The 26,687-nt window shown below is 53.1% G+C and overlaps 1 protein-coding gene across 3 annotated transcripts in view; it reads right to left on the bottom strand.

Moving 5' to 3' along the window:
- Positions 1-12,186, bottom strand: part of ACVR1 (activin A receptor type 1) — a 50,033-nt gene extending 37,847 nt beyond the window's left edge. Inside the window, exons 1-2 of one of the 3 annotated variants that reach the window (XM_058840471.1) lie at positions 12,139-12,154; positions 11,990-12,051 (exon numbers count right to left, since the gene is read on the bottom strand). The gene's annotated coding sequence lies outside the window, so the exon portion shown is untranslated. Of the gene's footprint in view, positions 1-11,989 lie in introns of all 3 variants that reach the window. The other 2 variants (XM_058840472.1, XM_058840473.1) reach the window with 2 other exon arrangements.
- Between the last annotated feature and the right edge of the window lie 14,501 nt (positions 12,187-26,687).

The raw sequence follows: 26,687 nt of genomic DNA, 5'->3' as shown, positions 1-26,687 counted from the left end.
GACCTCAGCACTACCTGGAGGATTTCACTCCACCTGAGCAGGGATGTACTTGGGATGGAACTTTATTTGGACTAATACCAGGAAAAAAACAGCTACAGAAATGAAAAATAAGTCAAACTGAGTAATTGTGTGAGCATAATGATTCAAAATTCCAGGTTTAAAACAAACAAAAAATCCCCCTACAACCCACACACTTGGAATTTTAGCTGGTTACCTGAAACTTTCAAAACAGCATTTACCTTTTACATTTGTATGGGTGGAATACCCATTTCAGGTTTTGGTGTGTATTTAAATGCTTCCAAGTTGATCAAGGTGATTTAAGTTAGGAAGTTGAGTACAATTTAAATAACCAGTTCTAGATCTGATTTTGCACTTATTTTTGTTCTTCTCTAAGACATCTTGTTAAGGCTAGCTAAATGCAGTCTTTAAAGACTATTTCCCTCTCCATCACTCTACTCCAACAACCAAACTCAAGTCACCATTTCTTATAGAAAAGGACAAATCTGTTTTGATTATTCACTCTTATAAACACAATATTTTAAAGTTTATTTTTAACTGGAAAACAAGCTTACAGTGGCCTGACTGTGCTAATTATGCAAGAAAAATTATCAAGGCCTTTTGCCACTAAGGCCCTATTACTAGCCCAATGACACAGGAGCTGCAGCTCCTCAGCCAGCAAGGTGGGCTTGTCTGGGTGCCCTGGGCAGGGGAGACAAGACCACCCTGCCTCTCAGCTCATGGATCAGCTTTGCTGCTTTTGGGAGTCCCTGTGCACGGCCCCCACACCACCACGACAGCGTGGAAGATGTGAAACGCTCTTTAAAAATCTCTGATGTGTCAGACTGGGAGGGAGTGCTTAATCACCTTTAGACCCTCCTCATGATGCAGCTGGGCTGAGCACTTAAACTTTATTTAGCATTTACTGTGGGTTTTTATGAAAAACAAGTAAACAAAAACACAAATTAAATTAAACCCAAAACAGTTCAGCCATTTAAAGTAATTTTAACTTTTATACTCCAGACGCGCAACCCCGAAGGTGCCACCAATTTCAGCACGACCTTCAGAGGAGGGTCAGCTCAGCAATGAAAATCTCATGAATTCCTCAAATTTTTCTAAAAAGGTCTAAGTTCTACCTCGCTAGTTCTTAATTCAGAATAAAATCAGATGTTATTTTTTGCATGTTTTACATGGAAAATATTTACTATGTTCCTTCCTTACTGTATTTAAACATTTTAAATTACTTTAACAGAGAAGACACGTTCTTTGTGGGTTTTTTGTTTGTTTGTTTTGTAAGAAAGTAGCCTTTCAAGATCAGAGAATCAACAGAAGCTCCCTTTAAGATCAGATACTCAAGTATTTCCTTGGTGTCTCAGGGAACTGACCAACTGTTACACCAGAAAACCCACCTTCATGCTCAGCTTTAACTCATATTGGCCACATGAGCCCTTTTCCTTGGCCTTGGTTTGCTTCTTGACACAGTAGCTACTGTGGCCTCTTGACCCATAATTATCTCACAAAAAGAAGGTAACACACTAAGCACTTCTTTTTCTTCAGCTGTGGTCCTAAGAATAACCTGGATAAAAGCTGCAAGCTGCACCAAGCTGTCAGCTAACACACAGACAGACATCTTTCAAACAATTATGACATGCAAGTGGTTTTGGCTTGTCCAACATTCAGTTTTTAATGAATATGCTTTTATGAACTCAAGTTTAGAAGAATCCCTCTTTCACATAGAACCAAAGACACCTGTGGGACTGAGACAAGATCAATCATTTCAAAAAAGCCCTAAGATTTTTGGAAGAATATTTCAGAACTCTGAGAAAAAACCCCACATTTAGTATCCTTTCCCACTGCTGGCACACTAACCCCTCAGAGACTTCATTTACAGTGCCTGGGTCACTGCTGTTTGTGGCTTTGGTTTGGGTTTCCTTCCCTTCTGGGCCTCACTGGCCAGCATCTCAGAACAAACCTTTCCTATAACACACACTCCATTTCTGCCAGGTGAGCCGTGCTCCTCTGGGGCACCCCCAGTTCCCCAGGAGGGTCCCAGCCAGTGCAGCCCAACAAAGGGCTGTGCTCTGCAGCCTCCAGAGCCAGGAGCAGAGCCCTCCTGCTGCCTACCAAGGAAAAGCTGGAGAAACCACAGTCCCCACCCTGTGAGACACCGCTGCGAACTCCTCGGACGAGGCCATCCCAGCCCAAGCCAAACACAGCAATCCTCTGCCATCACACCTCTCCTGACCTGCCAGCAAGGACCCTACCTCAATGCCATCCCAGCCCAAGCCAAACACAGCAATCCTCTGCCATCACACCTCTCCTGACCTGCCAGCAAGGACCCTACCTCAATGCCATCCCAGCCCAAGCCAAACACAGCAATCCTCTGCCATCACACCTCTCCTGACCTGCCAGCAAGGACCCTACCTTGATGTCGGGGCAGCCTAGCGAGCAGTGACCCGTGGTCACCAGAACAAGGCAGCCCACCCAAGACCTCACTGATGTGTTTCCACACTCCCAGAACAAGAAGCAGGTGCAGAGGTGAGCAGCACCAAGCTGACAAGCAGTAGCTTACTCTGTTAGAGACACCGGGCCATGTGCCTGGCCCTTTGCCATTCCCTCCTCTGATGGAGTCCCCAGTCACACAAACTCCCCGAGTGTCCCTCTTTCACACCGACCCCCTCGTTACCTGTAGCTGTAATGGGCCCTCCAGAGCTCTCCTCTAGGAGACCCAGCAGCAGAGACTGCCTTCACTCCCAGCACAGGGGCTCTGCACCCCACAAACTCTGCAGCCCCAGAGCCAGGGCCACTTTCAGTTCACAGCCATGTGAACTCCTACCAGGAGGCAGCCAAAAGCTCCGTGTGAGGCTCCTTCTCTCCCCAGAAAAAAAAGGATTTGCCAGTTTGTTTTGCTCAGTCACCCTGCGGCACACACACCCCTGAAGAAGCGCACATGCTCCTCTTTCCAGATTTCCATCACAGACAGGAAAAACTGTGAATCTCTGCCTTCAAGAAGGGAACCTGTTGATGTTTTCACTCAGGTCTCAAAAGACCCATCAAGTACCAGGAGACAAACACTGCAGTCTTTCCAAAGCTGCCAGGAATGGCTCTCACTACTCCTTGTGGGAGCAGTGCAGGCACTCACAGGAAACTTGCTGTGGCCACACAGGACTGATGCTGCAGAGCAAGAACAATGATGACAGAGCCCGGTGCAGAGGAACAGCAGCCTCTGAATTGCACCTACTGCACATCAGGCTCAAAATACAAGTGAGCTCTCATAATGCCTTTCTTCTGCCTCCATCTGCCGCTGTGTTGCTGTGGCCCTGTGGACCCAGCCTTGCGGAACAGCTTCCAGTTCATTCACCCTTTCCATTTGCTTTAGTCCTCTCCCCAGAGCTCCATATCCACTAGATATTTATTTTAAAGCTAAGCCAAAACCATTCAAACGCTAACACTTCAGGGCCTTCAATACTCCTGGTTGCACACAGTAGGGCTTCTTTTAGAATAAAGAGCGTCCACTTTGGGAACTAAACCAACATGATTATAATTGGGCTGCATGTCAAAGTTTTACAAATCCCCAGACTGGAAATAAAGTAGGTTTTGCTCCTCACAGATCCTTTGTTACCGAAGGCATAAAACTGCACTGCAGCCTCAGGAACACCAATTCCTCACCAGAGATTCCAGGAACTGTGTAAGAAAACTGAGCTTCAAAATCCAGTTTGTTGTTCTGGCTCTTCACTGCATGGCATTCTGGCTTTCCTAATGAAGAAACAAGACAAAGTTCCTTCAAAATCCTGGACACTGTTCCACATGAAAGTCCAATACATTATTTTCTTTGGATGTCTGAACAATGTCCAGGATCAAATCCCAACCAAAAAGATTAAGTCAAAGACTTTTCCAGTCATTAAAACATGCCACTTTTGCATCAGGCATGGAAATACCATATTTCTTTCAGACTTCTGATGGTGCTTAGGTTTTCATTTCCCTAATTTAGGAAGAGTCACATTGATTCACTCATTCTTCAAAATATTACTTGTGTCATAAGGAAGCTGTACGGAGGGAAGGGAATAAATAGGTTTAGATTTTAGAACAGGTTTTGCAGAACAACCATGCCCAGGTTTGCTTTAGAGGTATGACATGAGTCTTACAAACGTGTAAAATACCTACACCAAGACCGAAAAAACACCCTATTGTTTCAGCAAGCTGGGACATGTTACCCAGATTATTCTCTACTGGAGGCTGATGCAAACATGCCAGGTCTACAAACACACACAAAAGTGTCTACGTGGCATTGCTGGCACATTTGTAAAGGCCCAACTGACAACCAACTCCTGTGGGAGAGCAAAAGCCATGCCAAGGAGTTGTTCAAGAATTTAAGAAGGGCACAGGCTCAACAGCAAAAGCCGAGGGCAGGATCCATGAGAGCAGACATGGAGGAAAGACCAAGGAAGCCACCAGCCACCTCCCAGCCCTCACAGCACGTGCTGTGGGCATTTGAGGTGGGGGACAACACAGCCCACCTTGCTGAGCAGTCTCTCAGGTGGAGCTTTTTCTTCTATCCCAGTAACTTGAAACAACTTGAATGTTTCTTTCTGGACAGAGACGGGTTCAAATTATGCAAAGAAGCTGGAGGACAGCCAAGACTCAAAGGCTTTAACCTTCATCCTAACCACAAAGATGTGCCTCTGCTCTCACAGACGGGTGTTTGCGAGCTGGTCTGGGCACAAAGCGCTGCCCAACTGAGCTAAAGGGCTCTGCCTGAGAGGAACAAGACATCAAAGGAAGATGCTGTGCTACCTCTGGCAGGGAGGACAGCTCCCGAGTCAAGAGATAAGCAGAGATGGTCCCACACCACATACACACCTAGTCACCCCTAAGAAGGAAAACGGGTGGAGTAAAAAGGTGCTTGCATGGCAATTTTCATCATCATAATTTCATTTAGACTCAGGGTCTAGACAGGTTTTTCAACTCAGTCCAAAAACAAAGGTCAAGTGGAATGAAAGTTACTTAGATCAATGCTCAATATATAAGAATGCACATCCAGAAAATAATTTCTTAAGTTTTCCAATATTCCTTTTTCTATTGTAATCACAGTCACCAAGAGAACACACCCCTCCATTTTGTTGCAGTTTTCTTTTTTTAATTCACAAGGATCAGCACCTTTTTCGTGTGCTAAGGGTGCATCTCAAATGCTCTTTCTTACCATTTAACTTGAGCCAGTATTTAGAAGTAAAATTTAAAAAAACCTTCTTTTTTTAAATGCACAACTTACTGTTATTTTACTCCTAAGGAAATATGTGCTTTCAGTCTGACAACAGAAAATAAGGAGTAGCACACAGTGTAATCCTACAAGACTGACTGCCATAAACTCCACTGCAAAATCATCCTCCTGATCCTGAAATCAGCTGGAATAGTCCCTTCTTTTTTTTTTTTCACTCTTTCCAGTCACATTCATCATCCTGTGCACATACTTTTATATCTTTTTTATAAAAGTAAATATAAAAAATTAAGCCAGTTAGTCTTTAAGTTCTATTCAGCAGGTTCTGGGGAGCAGAAGATTTTTATTCTCTATGTTTTTTATCACTCCAGCCTGGGATTTGCCCAGCCCATGCCATCAAAGTCAGTGTTTTAGCAGGCTGCTACCCACAAATGCAGCTGCAGCAGGCAGTTTACTCTCCAGCAGCAGTAAGTGCCGCAATTTAATGGATTAAAAAAATAAAAATAAATATTACTCCTTATGAAGTCAAGAAGAGTTTTCATGTGTAGTGTGGCCATGCAGCATGGACACAGCTTTTACCAATAACCGACCTCTGTATCACCTATCTCTTCTTAAATATAAGAGTATTATAACATAATACGATACAATTAATATTCTGTTAAACCAGCCCATTATCTTTTCATTTTGCTTTCACTTCTAAGATTCAGCCTTAAAATGAGTTTAATTGTTGCAGTCCTCCCACACAAATACAAGAGACTAGTTTATTGCAATGGAGAGCCCTAAATAGCACAGTCTGGTTTAGGCTGACTAATACAAACACACATTTTGTTTAATTTTGCATTTGTTCCTAGGGAGATTTTGCTCTCATCTCTTCCACCTGACAGCACAGGACATCACCTGGCCCAGGGGGCTGAGCAGCACGAGCAGCTCTGGCTCCACGTGTGGCAGCTCGAGGGACGGGCTGGCCACTGCTGCCCACCATCCTGCAGAGAAGGGAGGGCAGGCAGGCATGTGGGACCCCCAAAACTGCGTGTGCAAGCACACCCTGGTGCCTCCAGCACCGCCAGCAGCAAGGGAAGCTGCAGGAACTGTCCCTGGGGAGGGGAGCACAGCAGGCCCACCAGGCCAAGGCACACCAAACACTCCCATGCTGCACTCAAGCAAGGCACCAGCCTTCACAAACACTCCGAGGCACCTCAATGTCCTCTGCATCTGCTCAGCCACCCATACCCTCAGAAATCCCTCCTTAGCACCAGCACAAGAAAAAAACCTGGGAATTAACCCGGGCTAGAAGTAACCTGGCAAAGGCAGACTAAGTCTTAATCAAAAGAATGCTTTATCCAGCGTATCACATGGCCAGAGATGCCAGAACAGGAAAAAGAACAGCACATGGAGAAGGAGAAGCAGGACTACTTACACCCCTGCCATTAGCAGCATTGTGCAACCACAGCCCCAAGTGCCTCAAACCACTGAGGCAGGAACCCCAAGGCATTTGGGGGGAGGGCTGGAGGGGCCTGCTGAGGCACAGCGACTCCTGAAAGCAGGGATCAGCAGCTTCCAGGACTTCAAAGGGAAGCCACTTCTAGCCTCCAAGCTATCCGTGCAGCCAAAGGCGGCCGGCGAAGGCTGCCAGCCCGCTCCTGCTGTCACAGGATCCTTGCCAGGCAAACAGCAGACCTGCAATTAGAAGAGGTGTTTGCTGGCCTCTCTTCTGCAGCTCATTAGCAGAGGTAAGGTTTGCAGTCAGAGCAAGAAAGTCCTGACATCCAGTGAGCACAGCTCTCTACAACTGCTCTGCAAGACAAGGAACAAGTCCTCCTAGCGGCTTCCATTCAACAGGATGACCAGCTTCAGCATTCTGAGAAGGAACATTCCAGGCACTCAGCACAGAAGGTTAAGTGTTGCAGCAACACATCTTCTGTAAAAAGGCCCAGATAAAAGCTTTTGGTGTTTCCCCTCACAATCTTCTATCTCCATCTTGGTTATTTCAGACAACACAAATGACTCCAAAGGCAGCCTTGGACAATCACCAAACTGGAGGTCTTGGTTTTAACAAGCTTTTCTTAACAAAGCCAGAGCCTTCCTTTCCCTAAAGCAGCTGGAGTTACTCTACAAGCTCCAGACACTTTCAGAACCATCTTTCCAGCAGCATCACAGGCAGGGAACACTGACTTGGTCTGACACTCCAGGAGTGTTTCAGAAGGGGAGATGCAGCGACAGCAGGACTTGTGGGGTGAGAACCACTGGACTGCCTCTGCACACCAAAGGGAGGAACAACCAACAACACACACCCCTAACCAGCAATAACCTGACTACAGAAGAGGCCAGGAACAGATGCTCAGGAAAAAGCAAAAGGACACAGCATAAGAGGGTCATTCTTCCACCCTCCTTTGCCCCAACCCCACAGCTCCCAGTCAGAGGTAAATTCCCAAGCCCATAACTGCATTTACTGGCCCCCCACAGGCCTACCAACAGATCCAGCTGTCCTGCAAAATAAGAGTAAGTCTCCTGAATATCCCACTACAATCAATCTACAGCTTTAACCACACAAAAACTATTGGTTTTAATTTTCAAGCTGCTGACAATTGATAACCTCGGTATTCTCCATTCCTTACATGACAAGGAATTACCAAAAATCATCCCTTCCCATTTACTTACATCAATTGTGACTTTAAGTTCTTTCCAGTATTTCCTTTCAAGCATTTCTCCCCTTAGCAAGTCAGTTTATTTACACACCATCTCACCCAGCCTTGCAAAACCAGCATGAGCCAACGTCCTGTAAAACTAAAACAGGTCCCAAGCTTGAAGAAACTATGGAGCTGAAGGACACTGATTTCCCAGTTGGTCAGGGACTTACAATGCCTTTGTACTCCAACAGAACTGCATCCCTTGGGATAAGGGACCTTGATCTGGGGGCTGGAGAGGTGTTTCAGAGCGGCTGGCACACCGATTTGCAGGCATAAGGAATGCAAAGCACGTCCTCGGCAGAGCTGGCAGAATCCTGTGTCCAAGAAGCCCTGGCCTGGGCACAGTGACCAGCATGGCCGGCGCTGGGGCAGCCAGCAAGGTGAGGCACTGCCTGAAAGGCAAGAGCACCTCAGAAGAGCCCAAAGAGGGATCTGCACCACCTGGCAGACTGATCCAGCACCTGACACTGAGTATGCAGGAGCAGATGAACCATGAGGCCTGCTCTGGCCTTCCAGGGGAACAGCACTGCTGAACTGCAGCGCTGCCATCTCCCACCTGAGGAATAGCTGTGTACTCACTGCAGGCAGCACAGGCACACTCCCCACGTCCCTTCCAGAACACAGGAAAACCCGGCAGCTCATGGCAAAGGTGAGCTTACACTCTACTTGTGAGTGCAGTTTGTTCTCTGTGGATCTTCTTAGCAGAAATTGGGGAGTGTTCTGAACAACCTCAATCTACAGATGCAAGTCACTGAAATAGGCGCCTGTGAGCACTGTACACACCATTTCAGAAGAGCACACGCTAAGGAGAGGATTACCATCACCTGAGACTGGGTCATGTGCAAACTCATGGTCCAATGTAACACAGAAAACTACTGCACTACAACCACTTACTGTAATTGGACTGCACTTCCACGCTTTTGAAAGCTTTACTCAAAAACCATGTTTTGGCTGCAAACATAGTAGGGAAAAAAAAAGGAATTTCTTGAAAGCATTTCAATGGAATTCCATACATTTTGTAGTCAACAACACTTTATAAATTTGTGATCCAAAACAGTTTTCAAACACATGTGAATTCAGCTTTCCAACACTGCTAGAAAACACCGTCATTCCTGATTTTTACAGATACGTACAGGATATAAATGCCTTACACCCCCAACATGTGGCCACAGAACTTGCCCACAGCAGTGCTCCAAAGAGGAGGATTTTGACAGCATCAGACACCTTTGTAACTAAGATGCCCTTAAACTCCCAGTCACAACTACCCTCAGGTACTGAAGTAACTAATCCATCCCTTAATCCACTGCCCACCCTGGCTGAGGCCAGCCTGCCATCCACCTCTGTGATACCTGCAAATCCTCATACACAGAGGCACTCAGCAATCACCTGCGTTCAATACCACCACTGCAACCTGCCCTAGCTCCTGACAGCTGCACAGGTGAGTGGGACGAGTTTTTAACCTGTTTATACACACTAGAGCAGGTATCAAGATGCCCATTTGAGAGTTCCAGTACCAAGAATGTAAATGAATTCAAGTAGCTTTTTTTTGGCAGGGACAAGAAGGGCTGAACGGGTGCCTAATTATTTCACAACGGCTGTCCCTAGATCCTATTTTAGCATCGGGCTTTCATTAAATTTAAGCATGACTTCAGAGTACCAGCTGGCTGGAAAAAACAAAAACCACAAACACAACCCACTCACAACACCCCACGGGTGTTCTTTCCCCCGCCCATGTTCTCTTCCTACCCTCACTGAGGGCTTGGAAGACACCAGTTCCATTTGGAAAGCCAGCCTCAAAAGCAGATAAGTTCTGCAGGAAATGGCTATATTTAGCCCTCCCCTTTCACCTCAGCTTCTCCACACACTTGCATTCTCCTGCAAAAGGATCTTTCTCCTCAGTTGTAGAGGTGATCTTTAGCAGGTCACCTCAGCCGAAAAAATGCAACCAATTTCATACGTGTTCAGAGAAGAGCGTGAACAATCCCCAGAATATCGAATATTCAGCTGCTAGGACATACAATAAAATTCCCATGCCTCAAAGCGTGTTGAATTGCAAGCTCCAGGAACACGGTATGGCCAAAATCACTTTCTGAGTGGTGCCCATGGAGGGCCAGGCAGAACCTCTGCACACACTATCCAAAATTTTGTCAGTAACTAACACAGCCATCCTAATTGCTACAGAGAATAAACATGAGGCAACAAATTCAACAGCTCTGAAACTAAAATATTTTTCGAATAAATAATTTTCTAAATTTATTTCCTAATAAATCATAAAAAAACAGTTAACAATGGTTCCTGGGCAGTGGAAGTTAGACAGAGAATATCAGCGACACCTCTGGAAACATCATCAGCACCGGGTCAGTAGGATTTCCCTTTCCCAGCTTGACACTTTGAGACACATTTTAAGACTTAAAAGTAAAAACATATAAGGGTTTTTTTCCCCTCAAGCTGTTTCATTTAAATAACAGCCTCACCTGATATAATTCCGTCCTAATCATGATTTAGGCCTGTAAGAGCTGACTATTTACAAACTGAGGAGGTTGAGGCGTGAACTAAGTCACAGCAACAGACCTTAAAGCTCATCCCAAGAAGAAGCCAGAACAAAACAGCTCTCACTCAGTGCGAGGAGACAAACAGGCGAAGAGTTAGAGTTAGGAACTACTCCCCAGCCCTGTGCCACTGGGCAAGGAGCACACACCCACCCCCTGAAACAGGAATGCAGGTCTTATCCCAGCAAACAAATCCTGAGGGAAGGCAAACCTCTGAAACCACTGCACACACTTAACACCTCCTGGGGAGAGCACAGGGCATACAGGAACTTTTTGTTCCCTTAAAACAGATCTCTAGCACGTCCTCCTCAAAAAAAGAAGTTTCGGCCATCAAAGGCCCCAGCCATGCACTTGAGAGCTCTCCACAGCCAGGACTCCAGCTTTCCCATTTCAATTGCAAGGCACCCCAGCACTCTTCAAACACTTCCAGCCCTTCAAGGACAAGGCTCGGAGAGTATTTGCAAAGTGCCTGCTGCATTCCAGGTCAGCACCATCCCTCTGAAGATGAGTATAAGGATCATAGTGAAGATCGTATTACAGGAAACAAAAGAAAAATGAAAGTTTAAAAATAGACTTGTCGTTGCCCACAGCTAACTGCAATAGCCACAGGAGCCTTCTTCAAGGAGAAGCTGAGATGGGCTTCAATGCAGACCATAAAAACACACGAGACTGGGAAAAAGAATCTGCTGTCTTCTGAGAGCTCAATGCGTCATTTTAAAAAGTGGCTTTGTACAAACGTGCCAGTTCTGCAGCTCAGTCCAGAGCCTGCAAGTTCCCAGCAGTAACATCATCCAGAGGCACTGGTGCCTCCAGCACAACCTACATGAACCCCAGCTCTTTGAGAACCCACTGAAGGTGAACTGCTGTCTCAATTACTGGAAAACAAAGTGGTTTCCCTTCAATTTATGTAAAAGCCCTGCTAGAAACAAGTTGTTCTAGCACTTTTCATAGACAGAGTTGGAAAGCCTGCCTGTGCAGCTGCCCCTGCTCGAGGCACGGCCCAGGTTTCTGCGGGCGGTGTTCGGAGCGCAGGTCAGCGGCAGCCGGGCGGGCTGAGGGGCACAGCCGGCCCCAGGGCCGCGCTCCGGGCAGGGCAGCGGGAGCCGGGCCCGTCCTGCCCCCGGAGCCCCGGAGCTGCCTGCGACACCCGCGGGCTCGGGCCCCGCTCCAGCAGCCTGCCCACGGCAGAAGCACCTTTAGAGATGAACTGGCACCAGGGACTTTGGCCCGTAACTTTCCTCTCCCATCCAACCCCGGACTCTCCGCGTACTGCGGCGGGCAGAGCCAGCCCATCCACGGGGAGCTCACCGCGCCTCCACCCGGGCCAGCTCCGCGCAGCCCACGGCGGCCACCGCGAGGGAAATTACCCTGCCCAAAATCACCGCAAGTTCCTCAAGAGCAGAGGAAAGGGAAAGCCCAGCCCTGCCCGCCCCGCGACGATCTGCACCCCCCGAACACGGGGCCATTGTGCGCCCCCCGCCCGCACCCGCCGACCCCCGGGGCGCCGTCCCCAGCGAAGCCTCCCGTGCGGCGGGACCGACCTGCTCCGGCGGCCGGGACTCACCCGCTGGGCCGGCGGGACGGGGCGGGACGGAGCGGGCCGGAGCGGGCCGTGCTGCGGCGCTGCCCCGCTGGGGCCGGCGGGGCCGGGGGCGGGCCGGAGCGAGCCGGAGCGGGCCGGAGCGGGCCGTGCTGCGGCGCTGCCCCGCTCGGGCCGGCGGGGCCGGGGGCGGCCGCGGGCGGCGGCTCCGCTGACAAAGGAGCGCGGGCGGGGCAGCGCCCGCACCGGCAATGGCCGCGCGTCACTTCCGCCCGCCGCCCGCACAGCGCCCCCTGCCGGCGCCGCGGAGCCACGGCGGGGCCGCTCCGGCACAGCGGCTTCGGGTCGGGTTCGGGTCGGGTCGGTTCGGGTTCGGGTTCGGTTCGGGTTCGAGCTCGGTTCGGGTTCGGTTCGGTTCGGGTTCGGGTTCGGTTCGGGTTCGGTTCGGGTTCGAGCTCGGTTCGGGTTCGGTTCGGTTCGGGTTCGGTTCGGTTCGGGTTCGGTTCGGGGGAACCCAAATCCCGTCCCGAGCCCCGGGAAGGAGGGACAAAAGCCTCCAGGGCCTGGGGGCGGCCAGGCCCCCCCGGCTGTGGAGAGGCTCCGGCCGGAGGGACCCGCGGGCTCCGGGGCTCAGGAGCTCCAGCAGGGCCAGCCCAGAGCTCAGGGCCCAGCAGCGCGTCCCTGTGTCCCTGAGAACCCCGGGAGGAGCCTCAGCCCCTCTGGGCTCTGCTCAGGGCTCAGGAGCTCCAGCCCCTCTCTGGGCTCTGCTCAGGGCTCAGGAGCTCATCCCTGTGTCCCTGAGAACCCCGGGAGGAGCCTCAGCCCCTCTGGACTCTGCTCAGGGCTCAGGAGCGCATCCCTGTGTCCCTGAGAACCCCGGGAGGAGCCTCAGCCCCTCTGGGCTCTGCTCAGGAGCCTCCAGCAGCTCCAGCCCCTCTCTGGGCTCTGCTCAGCTCCAGCAGCTCCAGCCCCTCTCTGGGCTCTGCTCAGGGCTCAGGAGCTCCAGCCCCTCTCTGGGCTCTGCTCAGGAGCTTCCAGCCCCTCTGGGCTCTGCTCAGGGCTCAGGAGCTCATCCCTGTGTCCCTGAGAACCCCGGGAGGAGCCTCCAGCCCCTCTCTGGGCTCTGCCCAGGAGCTCCAGCAGTTCCAGCCCCTCTCTGGGCTCTGCTCAGGAGCCTCCAGCAGCTCCAGCCCCTCTCTGGGCTCTGCTCAGGGCTCAGGAGCTCCAGCCCCTCTCTGGGCTCTGCTCAGGGCTCCAGCAGCTCCAGCCCCTCCCTGGGCTCTGCTCAGGAGCTCCAGCAGCTCCAGCCCCTCTCTGGGCTCTGCTCAGGGCTGAGTTCTGCTCCTGCGCTCGCTCCCTGCCCCGGAGCTGCTCCAGCCCCTTCCTCAGCCCCAGGAGCTCCTCTCGCTGCTGTGCTGAGGATCCAGAGCTGGACACAGCACCCCGGAGGTGCCTCAGAGGCCTGAGCCAAATTGCAAATATCCTGGTACAAGACTGATATGCTTAATTTTATAAAAAAATAATCTGACTGCAATTCTCACACCAAATTCATGAAGTAGTTATTGTCACGTTGTAATTTTTTAAGGTTGGAGGTGTCTTCCTTCATCTTGAAGCTTTAAGCCTCCCTCATCCACCAGAATTAATTCCCCAAAATCATATATTCTTCCAACCATAGCACTTCAGTCATAGAAGTCATAGAATCCCAGGATGGTTTGGATTGGAAGGGATCTTAAAGCCCATCTTGTTAAACCCATGGGCAGGTGCATCAAGGTGACCACGATGCAAACACCCTGACTTGGGGTGGAGCCGATGTCCCTGTGCCAGCTGCACTGAGCCACCACCCCGAGCTTCCTGGAAAGGCACAGGCTTCCTCCTCAGCGGGGAAACGAAGCGGATTTCCAGAATAACTGCATATGATTACTGTCAACAGAGCTCTTACATTATGACATGATGGATTAAGGACATGACATCCTACATTTTAAATAAGTCTGAACAAATTCTGAGCAGCCCAAGCACATGAGAAATTCCCAAATACTGTTGTTGACCTGATGCTCCCCATAGGTTCTGCCCAGTCCCACAGGTGTGCGCCGCAGCACCGCTCTGTGATTGCCCAGAGCACCGGTGGCATGCCAGGGGGATACTGGGGAGGCACTGGGGGACACTGGGGGACACTGGGGGACACTGGGGGACACTGGGGGGCACTGAGGGGCACTGGGGAGGCACTGGGGGGCACTGGGGGGACACTGGGGGACACTGAGGGGCACTGGGGGACACTGAGGGGCACTGGGGGGACACTGAGGGGCACTGGGGGGCACTGGGGGACACTGGTGGCATGCCAGGGGGGCACTGGGGGACACTGGGGGGGCACTGGGGGGACACTGAGGGGCACTGGGGAGGCACTGGGGGACACTGAGGGGCACTGGGGGGCACTGGGGGACACTGGTGGCATGCCAGGGGGATACTGGGGGACACTGGGGAGGCACTGGGGGACACTGAGGGGCACTGGGGGACACTGAGGGGCACTGGGGGGGCACTGGGGGGCACTGGGGAGGACAAGTCCCACCACCCCAGGGCTCAGAGGGGTGACCCCATTCCCTCAGCTGTTGTGTTCCCTCAGGATCAGCTGGGGCTGCCCTCACGGTCCCCGAGCCCTGCCCTGCACATGCCCCGGGCCAGGCCGTGTCTGTGTTCCTGGGCACAGCTCTGCTGGCTGGACATGGAGCCCTGCAGGCTCCAGCACCCCACAGCACCCCACAGCAGCCCCCAGCAGCCCCCAGCACCCCACAGCACCCCACAGCACCCCACAGCACCCCACAGCACCCCACAGCAGCCCACAGCAGCCCCCAGCAGCCCCCAGAACCCCACAGCACCCCACAGCACCCCACAGCAGCCCACAGCACCCAACAGCAGCCCCCAGCACCCCACAGCACCCCACAGCACCCCACAGCAGCCCACAGCACCCCATAGCACCCCACAGCAGCCCCCAGCACCCCACAGCAGCCCCCAGCACCCCACAGCACCCAACAGTAGCCCCCAGCACCCCACAGCAGCCCCCAGCACCCCACAGCACCCCACAGCACCCCACAGCAGCCCACAGCACCCCACAGCAGCCCCCAGCACCCCACAGCACCCCACAGCAGCCCCCAGCACCCCACAGCACCCCACAGCACCCCACAGCACCCCACAGCACCCCACAGCAGCCCACAGCACCCCACAGCAGCCCCCAGCACCCCACAGCACCCCACAGCAGCCCCCAGCACCCCACAGCACCCCACAGCACCCCACAGCAGCCCCCAGCACCCCACAGCACCCCATAGCAGCCCCCAGCACCCCACAGCACCCCACAGCGCCCCACAGCACCCCACAGCACCCCACAGCAGCCAGCAGCGCTTCCTCCGTGGCCGGGCACAGGGGGCTGTGCCAGGACAGCCACCAGCCGTGTGCCAGTGATGGCAGCGAGCCCCAAGGCTACCAGGCCACCAGCTGCAGCTGTGGAGGCCCAGACACCGGTCTCCTCGAGAGAGACCACTCCAAAGCCTTTTAGACATCGGCAGGGGCACCCCAGGGAGATGGTGGAGTCCCCATCCCTGGAGGTGTTCCAGGAGCTGCTGGACGTGGCACTCAGTGCCCCGGTCGGGGTGACAGGGTGGCCATCGGGAACAGCTCGGACCCAACGATCTCGGAGGGATTTTCCAATCTGACCCCGTGTGATTCTGCTCCTGTGTCACAGGGGACGTGGTTGTGCTTTTCCTCCACACATGCAGCACTTCCTGAGCAGCAGCATGAGCATCTGCCAGACAGGAGGTGAGGAACTCAGAGGAGCAAAACGGGACTTGGAGACAGCACGAGTCAGGCTGGGACAGCACGGGCAGCAATGCCAGCTGTGGTGCCAGGGCAGGAGGCAAATGCTCGTTCCCTTGGGAAAAGGCAGGTGGATGAAGGGTTTGGAAAGTGCTCCCCATGAAGCTGCTTTGTGCATACAGCCTATTTATGCACAGCCCTCCAAATGGGGCCAGGATTTGACTCACTATGAGTAATAGGAATGTTTTAAACAGAGAAAAGAATACTAATTCCCTTAAAAATACAAATAGGTCTACATTTGGCTCAACAGCACAAGGCCAGTGATTTTCCACAGTGTACTGCCAAGTAGCTGAATGTGACATTCAAGTAGCTCAAGTGTAGGTGTTCCTCGGGAGAAAACACAGCTCTAACAAGGACCATTTTCCTAAAGAGAAGACTAAAGGTTGGGTACCTAATACAGCTTTTCAAAATTGAACCGAACAGCTACGTTTCCAGAAGTGCCAAGTTTCCCTCGAGGCCCCACAGGTGGTGTTGGCAGCCAACACTTCTGAACACCCACCTGCTTCTGTGCAGCCCAAAGCCCTTGTGCCAGGAGTGGCCCATGTGGCTCCCGAGCTCCCAGGAAAGGGTGACACTGCTGGGCCAGGAGCCACCCCTCACTGATGCCTGTGGGGCTCCCAGGAGACACGAGGAGCCGCATGGCTTAGAAGCTCTTTGCATGAAAAAGTTTCTACTTTACATCTGGTAGAAGAATATGAATTTTGGAAGCTGTCATTGAGTAACCCACGCATGGCTCACCAAGGGACAGCTGTTGCTAAGTGCTCATTCACAGCCACGGGGGGAAGCAGTGCTGGGAACTGGAATTAGGCAGCTCCTGCCCACAGCCTCCTGTAGCTGGATCACGTACAGTTTACATGCCACTGATTTCTAATTAATAGTGAAGCAGAGGGAAGAATTAGGTTACTGAAGTAATCTCAGCATAATCTATAAACAGGGCTGTTTTTCTGTTCTTCTGAATGCCATTTCTTATTTATCATCGTAAGCATCCTTACAAATAAATTTGCTTTACAAACAGTGCAAGGTTTTTTCAATTATCTTTTCTATAGGTAACATCATTTTTGATAGGAAATTCCAGCTGTAAGTTGAATTTCATCTGTAATAATGTTATTTGGGGAGAAAACCAGGGCTGCAGTCTGAGAGTCATGACAAAGTGTTTGGGTTAGTGGCTGGCAGTGCCATCTCAGAGTCAGAAGTGCCAGTTCTGAGATTTGGGGAGGATCACAGATCTCTGTGCCTCAGATGCCGTGCTGGCACACTGAGGGGAGTAAAGCATCTGGCTTGTCAGGTATTTTAGAATCCCCCAGGAAAGGTGGAGTGAATTTGATGGGGATATTTGTACACAGCCGATGTTCCGCAGCTTTGCAAAGGAGTAGAGTGTGACTGAATTTTGGGTCTTCCAGTTCCCAGCAGGAAAACTCGTGTGGCTTTCTCTGTGCTGGAGAACACCCTGGAACTTCTTCCTGGAAAATGTTTGCATTAATCAGGTGTAATAATGGCACGGCCATGTGAAGGGAGCACTGTGGGCACAAATTGCCACCCACAGACATCAGAATAAATACATTAATGTTATGCAAATACCGTGGTCTTCAGAAGTCTGTGGGCCCCAGAACACAACGCACACAGAGCATACCTTGAGCAGGGCAGGTTCACCCTGTCATCCTTCCACACACAAAACCCTCCCAAGACAACGAGTACAGCAAAATCGGGCTTCCCTGTTTTGAAACAATTTCCATGGTAACTTGAACTGCCTTGGTTCTTCATAAATTCTGCCTCTCTCTGGAGCAGCTGGGATTTCAAGTCAGACCATTTTGCAATGCTCTGGGAGCGTAGAGACAGCTCACGCAGCTGAAAGATGCCATGGAGGAAATGTTTCCAAGAGGGGGCTGCTGGACCCCAGGCCCTCATTTGGTAAAACCAACCCCCTTTGGACTCCCGTGCCTCTCCAAGCTCTGCGGGACGTGAGCGCCCCAGACCCACAGAGGGGAGCAGGAAGGGCTGGGGGTCTGGCCCAGGAAAAAACAGCAAACAAACACCACTAACAAACACTGTTATTCCTTCTAAAATACACAGTAAAATATAATTTTGTTGCAGCACACCAAACGAGGCTGTGCATGACAAAGCCAGCCTGATAATTGCCTTCAGAGCTGCTGAGGTTTTTAACTCTTTAGCATTATTAACATCAGCACATAAAGACTTTGCTTATATGCTCGAGATGAGCTGTGGTATAGAAATAATAATCCAGGTGACCTTCCAAGCTGCTGCTTGCCATGAATTATTTTCTTCTGCCTTGAGGAAATTTCTAAATATATATCTGTGTATATGCAGACAAACAAGCAAACCTGGCAGTCACAACGTAGCGAAGTTGCATCACCACCCCTCCTAGCACAGCAACTGCCCTAGCACAGCTGCTGAGAAAACCCCAGGAAGCACTCAGGTTTGAAATGAAAGAGCTTGTTCTAATATTTAGCTGTGATAAATGTGACTGGGAGTGCATGTATTCCATCAGGCGTCTGTGAGTCAGGCATGTGAGTCAGAGCCGGAGCCGCGCTGGGGCTGCTGGAGCAGCCAGGGAGGCCTGTCCGAACAGCTCCACGGCATGCAGAGCTCCCATCGCTCCCCCAGGCCACTCCAGGAGCGTCAGGACAGCATGGGGACATGCCTGCTGTCCCAGCAGCTCTGGAGAGGGCCTCACCCCGAGCACCTTCCACAGCTCTCCTTTTCCAGGTCCTTACCTCCTGCGCGTCTTTACCTCACAAACCCCGTGGACTTCGGGCCATTGGGGAGCCAGGTGCAATTCAGCATGAGCACAGAGAGGAGAACCCAGCTCCAAGTAATTAACAATAATGTATAATTGCTACCAATTTGGTTTTACACAAATTACACGGTATTATTAAATTAAGCAGACCATGTTCTTGCATCTGAGCATTAGCAGCATAACTCATTTTCATGCCATTTTTTAAAATAGCACTGGTAATTAGTCCTGTGCTTTCCAAGCCCATCACATGCAGGGCTTTGTTTTCAGCAAAACACCCACCAAAAAGTGCTCGAGTTCTCTAATTGCAAAGATTCACTTCACAGGGCTGCACAGTTCCTTTCTGCTCTGGGTATTATTCAGGAACAGCCAACTGGAATTTATTGAAATTATGCTGAAACATAAACGATGAAAACTACTCCCCAGCTGATGGGGGAGCCTTTGCAGGCCAAGGTTCTATCCATGGGAACTGTCACAACAGAGTCACCGGGGATCAGGGTGGCAGTGCTGGTGTGCTCGTTCCATTTCAAACTCCAAATGCGGGACACGGAGCGGCTCTGCCTTGGGCTCCAGCGTGGCTGGACTCGGGGTGCGGGTGAGCCGATGGCTGCCCTCTCTGTGCCCTCTCTGTGCCCTCTCTGTGCCCTCTCTGTGCCCTCTCTGTGCCCTCTCACTGCCCTCTCTGTGCCCTCTCTGTGCCCTCTCACTGCCCTCTCTGTGCCCTCTCACTGCCCTCTCTGTGCCCTCTCACTGCCCTCTCTGTGCCCTCTCACTGCCCTCTCTGTGCCCTCTCAGTCCCCTCTCACTGCCCTCTCTGTGCCCTCTCACTGCCCTCTCTGTGCCCTCTCAGTCCCCTCTCTGTGCCCTCTCAGTCCCCTCTCACTGCCCTCTCTGTGCCCTCTCGGTCCCCTCTCACTGCCCTCTCACTGCCCTCTCGGTCCCCCCTCGGTCCCCTCTCGGTCCCCTCTCTGTGCCGTGCCCATCCTGCTGGCCAGTGCAGCCCGTGCCATGGTGGCACGGTGGCCAGGCTGTTCCCGTGCCCACTCTTGCCCACTCTGTTGTCCCCAGTGCCAGCCCCGCGTCCCGCCGGCCCCGCTGGCGCTGTCACCCCCGCTCCTTCTGCTTGGCTGGGAAGGAGCTTTTTTTGGCCTCTGCTTCTGTCATCTGGCATTTAAATGTAACGAGAGCTCTCGTTGCTAACATTTATAGCAGCAAAATATTTAAGTTCCAGGGCTTGTAACACATGTTGTTCGTGTCCCCTTGCCAGGCCCAGCTGCGGGCTCCCAGAGCCTCCCCGGCTCACTCGCGGCCGTGCCAGAGAGCGCACACGGGCCCGGGCTGGGCAGCAGCGGGCAGCAGGAGCCGGGGGTGGCCGGGGAGAGCCACCGGCACCGGCACCGGAACGAGTACCGGCACCAGCATCGGCACCGGCACCGGCACCGGAACGAGTACCGGCACCAGCATCACCACCGGCACCGGCACCGGCACAAGTACCAGCACCAGCATCACCACCGGCACCGGCACATCCCGCTGGGGCTCCGGGACGGCTGCCGGTGCCGGTGCTGGCTGCACCCGGAGGGCCGGGGGACAGTGTGTGGAGCTGCTCCGTGCGGCGGGGGAGAGGAGGAAGGAGCAGAAGGACGAGGCTCAGCCACCGGCAGCAGCGTCAGAGGATGCTTCAAAGCGCCTGATTCAGCCCCGCCTGTGCCAGGGCGAGTTTGGACGCTCCTGCCACTCCCTCTCCAGCCCCGACACTCAGCCCACAAAGGCAGCCCGAAGCGAAAGGAGGAGAGCAGGCTCAGCCCGCCGTGCCCGCACGGAGCCCGAGCCCGCCGTGCCAGGCTGCCCTGGGATGCTCCTGCTTCCAGCAGGGAGCAGGGCAAGAGGATGGGAAGCAGAAAGCCCCAGTCCCACAGCTATCTAATAAAGATGTTCCTGGCTTTTGAAGAAGCCTAAAGCACCTTCTACTGTTACCAAGGAGTCTCTTCCTCCTGCTCCTGTTCTATCTACCCTGTGCTACAGTAACCTCACAGAGCTGGTTTGATCCACCAGGCACAGCAGGAGAAGGACAGCAGCGGCTCTCAGCCTGGCCCCAGTGGCTTAGGCTCATCCCAAAGCCAAAGATCCTGGACACACTGGACACCTCGGGGGCTGTGCAGAACAAGAGACACTTCTGACCCTTCGGCCACAGCAAGCACCTCGAGATGCAAATGCCAAAGGCTCGGCCAGACAATACAGAAAGAAATCCTGTTTTTTAAGCCTGCAGGTTTTTGAGCCAGTCTCCAGTTCGCTGTCCCTGGGGTTGAAGAAAGGGAGCCCTCACCTCTGCAGGAGCAAAGCAGGGGCCAGCAGCCATCTCAGCCACCAGCATCTTCTCCCACTTGCCTCTCAGGACTCCCCACCTCATGTGGGCTCAGGAGGGTCCCATCACCTGCACCTCTCTATAACAGGCTGCTTCTGCTTGGAGAGAGTGGCCAGGTTCTGAGCTGGAAAACCATATTGAGTACTTTGGAGCAGCCTTGACCTGTGCTCTTCTATCCTGACAGCAGACACAGGGGAAAGGAGTGGACTGCAGACTCAGGAGGGAGAGGAGGTGCTGGATGTGTGGTCTCAGCCTGATAGCTTCCAGCAGAAGCTGGAAGGACTTCTTCCAGGGGAAGGCAGAAGAGGCAGGACTCTGCTGCCTCCATAGCACAAGGAATGGGGTCAGAGCAGGAAGGGACACAACAGCTGATAGGGAGGACAGGCTGAGAGAGCAGCAGCCATAGTGAGGATACTTGGCATCATTTTGTTCTCCTGAAGCCAGGCATCAAGTATATTTTCCTCTCCAATAGCTGATTAAGAGGCTGGTTAGGGGAAGACAAGTAATTAATCGTCTGACTTGGGACAGGGAACCAAAAACTGCTCACTGTGATGCTTCTGGACAGCTGCAAAGGGACAGAGAGAGAATGTCTGTCAATACTGAAGGTGACAGAAATAACCCAGCAGTGTATCAGAGGACAGACACCCAGCACAGCCAGTGTGTGCCATCAGATGCTGTTGTATTTAAATAAACCACTTTGGGAGGGCCCAGATTTCTTCAGCTCTTCTGTGACTGGCATGGCTGAGAGCAGAGCCTGACTCGTGTCCTTCTCACAGGGTGAGCCCAGCACGATCCAGCTGGCTGCTGACCTGCAGGGTCCTTTCTGGGAGCACAATCCTCCTGTGGGATAAGCTGTGGCTGGAATGTGGTGTGGCACATAGCAGGGTGCTGCTGCCACAGCTCAGCTCCAGGGAGAGCTGGCTGAGGGGATGGGAAGCAGGGACAAAGTGCTGTGTAAACATTTCCAGGGCTGGGCAGCCACAGCTTCTACAGGCAACCTGTGCCAGGACCTCATTACCCTCACAGCCAAGAATTTCTTCCTAATGTCTCATCTAAATCTCTCTCTCCTCTTTTAGTTTACACCTTGTGCTATCACAAGAGACTCTGCTAAAAAGTTTGTCCCGAGCTCTCCTGGAGCCCCTTCAGGCCCTGCAAGGGGCTCTGAGCTCTCCCTGGATCCTTCCCTTCTCCCGGGGAACATTCCCAGCTCTCCCTGGATCCTTCCCTTCTCCAGGGGAACATTCCCAGCTCTCCCTGGATCCTTCCCTTCTCCAGGGGAACATTCCCAGCTCTCCCTGGATCCTTCCCTTCTCCAGGGGAACATTCCCAGCTCTCCCTGGATCCTTCCCTTCTCCAGGGGAACATTCCCAGCTCTCCCTGGATCCTTCCCTTCTCCAGGAGAACATTCCCAGCTCTCCCAGCCTGGCTCCAGAGGGGCTCCAGCCCTGGAGCAGATCTGGGCTCTCCCCAGCAGCTCCACGTCCCTCTGCTGTCGGACTCCAGGGCTGGGGCACCTCAGGTGGGGTCTCACCTGAGCACTGGGGCAGAGGGGCAGAATCTCCCCTCCCCTGCTGCCCACGCTGGGATCAGCCCATGGCACGGGGGGCTCTGGGCTGTCTGTGCACGTTTCCAGGTCGTCTCCAGCCTCTGACCCCCGGCACCTCCTCCTGTTCCTTGGGGTTTCAGTGGCTGTACCCGGGCGAGCCGCGCTGTCACACAGCTGCCAGGGCTGGAGAGGGCTGCCTGCCTTTGCCTCTGGGAGGAGTTTGCAATGACGCCACCAGAAAGAAAAGGGGGAAAGGAATTCTGCCTGTGCCCGCTGCACGGAGAAACGTTTCCACACAAGGTGGCACCTGTCTCCTTCCTTCCAGTCCCGAGCTGGAGACGCTGAAAGGCGCCTGGAAATATTCTCTGCACATTAACTCCTGGTAAATAAGATGCAGAATCCCTCATTCATTCCCTCCTCAGCCATCGCTTTCCCCTGGGCACTCAGTCAGGCACCGCAGGAATCGCTGCCACAGTCAGCGCTGGGGCTGGGCAGCAAGGAGCGGCCAGGAGGGATGGGGTGACAGCAGCTCCACTCTGGAGAGGCTCTGGGACACACGGACACGAGGGATGGGGTGACAGCAGCTCCACTCTGGAGAGGCTCTGGGACACACGGACACGAGGGATGCGGTGACAGCAGCTCCACTCTGGAGAGGCTCTGGGACACACGGACACGAGGGATGGGGTGACAGCAGCTCCACTCTCTGGAGAGGCTCTGGGACACACGGACACGAGGGATGCGGTGACAGCAGCTCCACTCTCTGGAGAGGCTCTGGGACACACGGACACGAGGGATGGGGTGACAGCAGCTCCACTCTGGAGAGGCTCTGGGACACACGGACACGAGGGATGGGGTGACAGCAGCTCCAGTCTCTGGAGAGGCTCTGGGACACACGGACACCCACCCGGAGCCTCCCAGCAGCAGGAGGGGCCCGGGGGCTGCAGGGGATCCCTGCCCACTCCCCTCGTGCCGCACTGCACATCCCACTGCAGATGGGCAGAGGTTTATGTGCTCCAGATCTGCCCTGGGCTTCATCGGACAGAGATTAGTGCTTTGTGCCCGTGATTTAAATCACAATTAAGGTACTTCAGAACATCTCTTCATACACTCTGCAGACCACTGCAAGCACTGCTGACATAAGAAGTGCTTTTGCATTCGCAGGCAGGATGCTGGACAGGCCTGCCTTCCACTGCAGGGCTTTGTTTCTAGTCCTGACCTTTCCACACAGGAAAATGCACAGTATTGTTGAGTACTAGAAATGCAGCATGGCTGGAACAGCTCTGGCATCGAGCAGTGAGACAGTACCACACTCACAGGCTAAGGAAGGAGCTGGGCTGTCCTGCCCTGTGCCCTTGGTACCTGCACGGAGCCCACCGGGCACCCACAGGACCCCTCAGCCCAGCACAGAGATGCTCCAGCTGAGCATCTCCTCTGGCAGCACGGCCAGCAGCGCCATCCCAGCCCTGCCCCAAGGTGTGCACACCTCAGCATGGTGGTTTTAAACCTGAAAAACCTTGGTGAAGCATGGAGGTGCCAGATCCCTTACTTGCATCAAGGTCCTTGGTCCTCAGAGTTGCAGAGAAATGTAGGGTCTTAAAGGCTGCAAGAGACCACTGATTTTCATGTGATGATTTTTAACCCCTATCATGCTTCTCCCACCTGTCTCCAGCTCCATGGTCTCTGCCTGCCCAGTGCTGGCCCAGTGACTGAGGGCTCAGGCTCCCATGCTGGTGAAGCAGGACAGAAGGTCAGGGAGGGCTGCAGGACAAACTCACCCTCTCCAGTCTTCCTGGAGGAGAAGAAAGGACACAGGCACAGAAAACATGATAAACACAGGGAAAAAGAAAGGAATTGTTTGAAAAAGGAAATAACCTAGACTTCAAGCCTGCTTTGTTTACCTGGGTGCAGGGAAGAGGGAGGAAAGGCAGGGATGGTTTTGCTGAGGTGTTCCATATATCTCTACAGAGCACTGAAATGCAGAGCCAGCACCAGCAGAACTAAGTGCCTCCTCTGGAACCAGTGTTTATTCCCTTTAGCTGTTTCCATCTCAATAAAGTTGAATAAAGTAGGATCTGGATGCTTCATTTTGAACTGGTGGGGACAGTGTAAGCCTGCCCTTGCATGGAAGCCCCTAATCCCCCATGGAGCAGGAGAGTGTCTGAAGAGCCGTGCTCAGTGAGCCCAGATCCTGACAAATCCAGCACATGAGGGGATGCAGCAGCTACCACCAAGCCCACCACACTGCCAGGGCTGAGGAGCACCTCATGCCATGCTCCAGCCCTGCTCCAGCTGCGGGCACTCCACCAGTGCAGGCACATGGCAGGAGTGTGCTTTGGGGCACAGTGCTGGGGCTCAGCCACCCAAGCCCCACGTTGGGAAATTGTTCCTTGTCCCGTTTCTGAGACGTGATTGGGCTTGACAAGCAGCATGGCTTTATGAACTGTGCTCGGGCCTTGCGTCATTCGCGTTATTGCAGCTGAAATCTCCTCCCAGCCCTCCCTCCTGCCTGCACCCACAGGCACCAGTGGCTGCAACAGGAACCCACAAGCCCAAAGAGCAAAAGACAAGAGGATAAAAATACCCACGCAAGAAAAAGAAAAGAAAAAGGGCGACAGGAGCCCAAGGCACCATCTGGATTCAAAGGCTGGAGAGCAGAGAAGCAGCAGGCAGGAAGGGAGCAAGAAGAGAGGTGCTGGCTTGCAGGTTCTGATTCTGCTCCCAGCACAGCCGGTCTCTGGAGCCACATCCCTGCTCTGTCTCAGCAGACTGGGCATTTACACAAACCTCTGTGGGTACCTCCAGCAGGCAATAGCTCACACATCCCTGTGGGGTGGGAAGGGCTGGAGCAGCTCACCCATCCCTGCCGTGTGAAGGGAACAAAAAGCAGCACGGAGGAAGGCTAGGGGGAACCTACCCCAGAAAGGATGAGAGGTCCCTGTTGCTGAACTGCCTCACTCTTCATCTTCCCTCTCACTTCAATTTTATCCTGCCTGGAGGCACAATAGGAACTCAGCACTGGGAGAAGCAAGATGCCAGAAGCAACATTTGCTGCTGAAGCGGATCCATGCGGGGCCAGGGAAGGAGTCTCTGCAGGACATGCAGCAGCGATCCATGTGGAGTCAGGCAGAGCCGGACAGGAGCCCTGCTCCTGCAGCAAACCAGCACCAACCCCAGCCAGGAGCTGCCTTTAATCCCAAGCAAAACCCTTTTCCCAAGGCATGTGCGGGGCCAGCCTGGTGCTCCCTGAGCCTGCAAGGGCAGCCGTGCGGGGCTGCCACCCGTGTCCTCAGCCGCGGGAGCCCAGCGGGGCAGGACGGCCAGGCACAGCCCCCGCCTGCCCTGGCAGCTCCGGGCAAATCCCTGCCTGTTCCCAGCGTGAATCCCACATGCCATGGGCAAGGCTGCAGAGAGGGAATGGTGGGGAAAGTCACGGGAAGTCACTTGTCCCCAGCTCTAAGGAACATTCCTGCAGAGGAGCGGCAGCGCTCTCAGCGCCTCCCTCGGAGCGCCACGGGACTGGCACATCAGCAGCTCCTGAATAAATCCTCAGTAGCGACACGGGTCAGGCAGCTGATTTCTGCCTGAAATAAATGGCTTTGCGGTAGTGCTGCCCCTCAGGGGAAACATGTCCTGACAAGCTGCAGTTACTCGAGTGCCCCGAGGGTTTGTGGAGCCTGGTTGCTTTGGAGAGTGTTTTACTGTCTGCTCCCAATGCCAAGAGCAGCTTTATACCAATAATAAACAAGGCAAAACATGAAGCCAGAGCAAACAGCTGATAAAAATCCACACTTTGCTGCCTGTGCTCGCTTTTGTGGCTCCGCAGCACAGGGTGGGTAAGGGGAGCAGGGAATCTTTGCACTGCTGGCACTTGGCCTTCCCCCCGTGGGGTAAAACACTGCCCGGTGCTTCTGCTGTTCCCCCGTGCCGACTGCCAGGAACCATCGCTGGAGGAATGCACAAGGCATCCCTCGGACCCTGAATGCTCATCTGGGACTGTGACTGTTCATCTGGGACTGTGAATGCTCATCTGGGACTGTGAATGCTCATCTGGGACTGTGAATATTCATCTGGGACTGTGACTGTTCATCTGGGACTGTGAATGCTCATCTGGGACTGTGAATGCTCATCTGGGACTGTGAATATTCATCTGGGACTGTGACTGTTCATCTGGGACTGTG

This window comes from Poecile atricapillus, chromosome 5 (assembly GCF_030490865.1).
Source record: "Poecile atricapillus isolate bPoeAtr1 chromosome 5, bPoeAtr1.hap1, whole genome shotgun sequence".
Lineage (NCBI taxonomy): Eukaryota > Metazoa > Chordata > Aves > Passeriformes > Paridae > Poecile > Poecile atricapillus.
The sequence above is the reverse complement of the archived record's forward strand: the minus strand, read 5'-3'. Positions and strand labels throughout refer to the sequence as shown.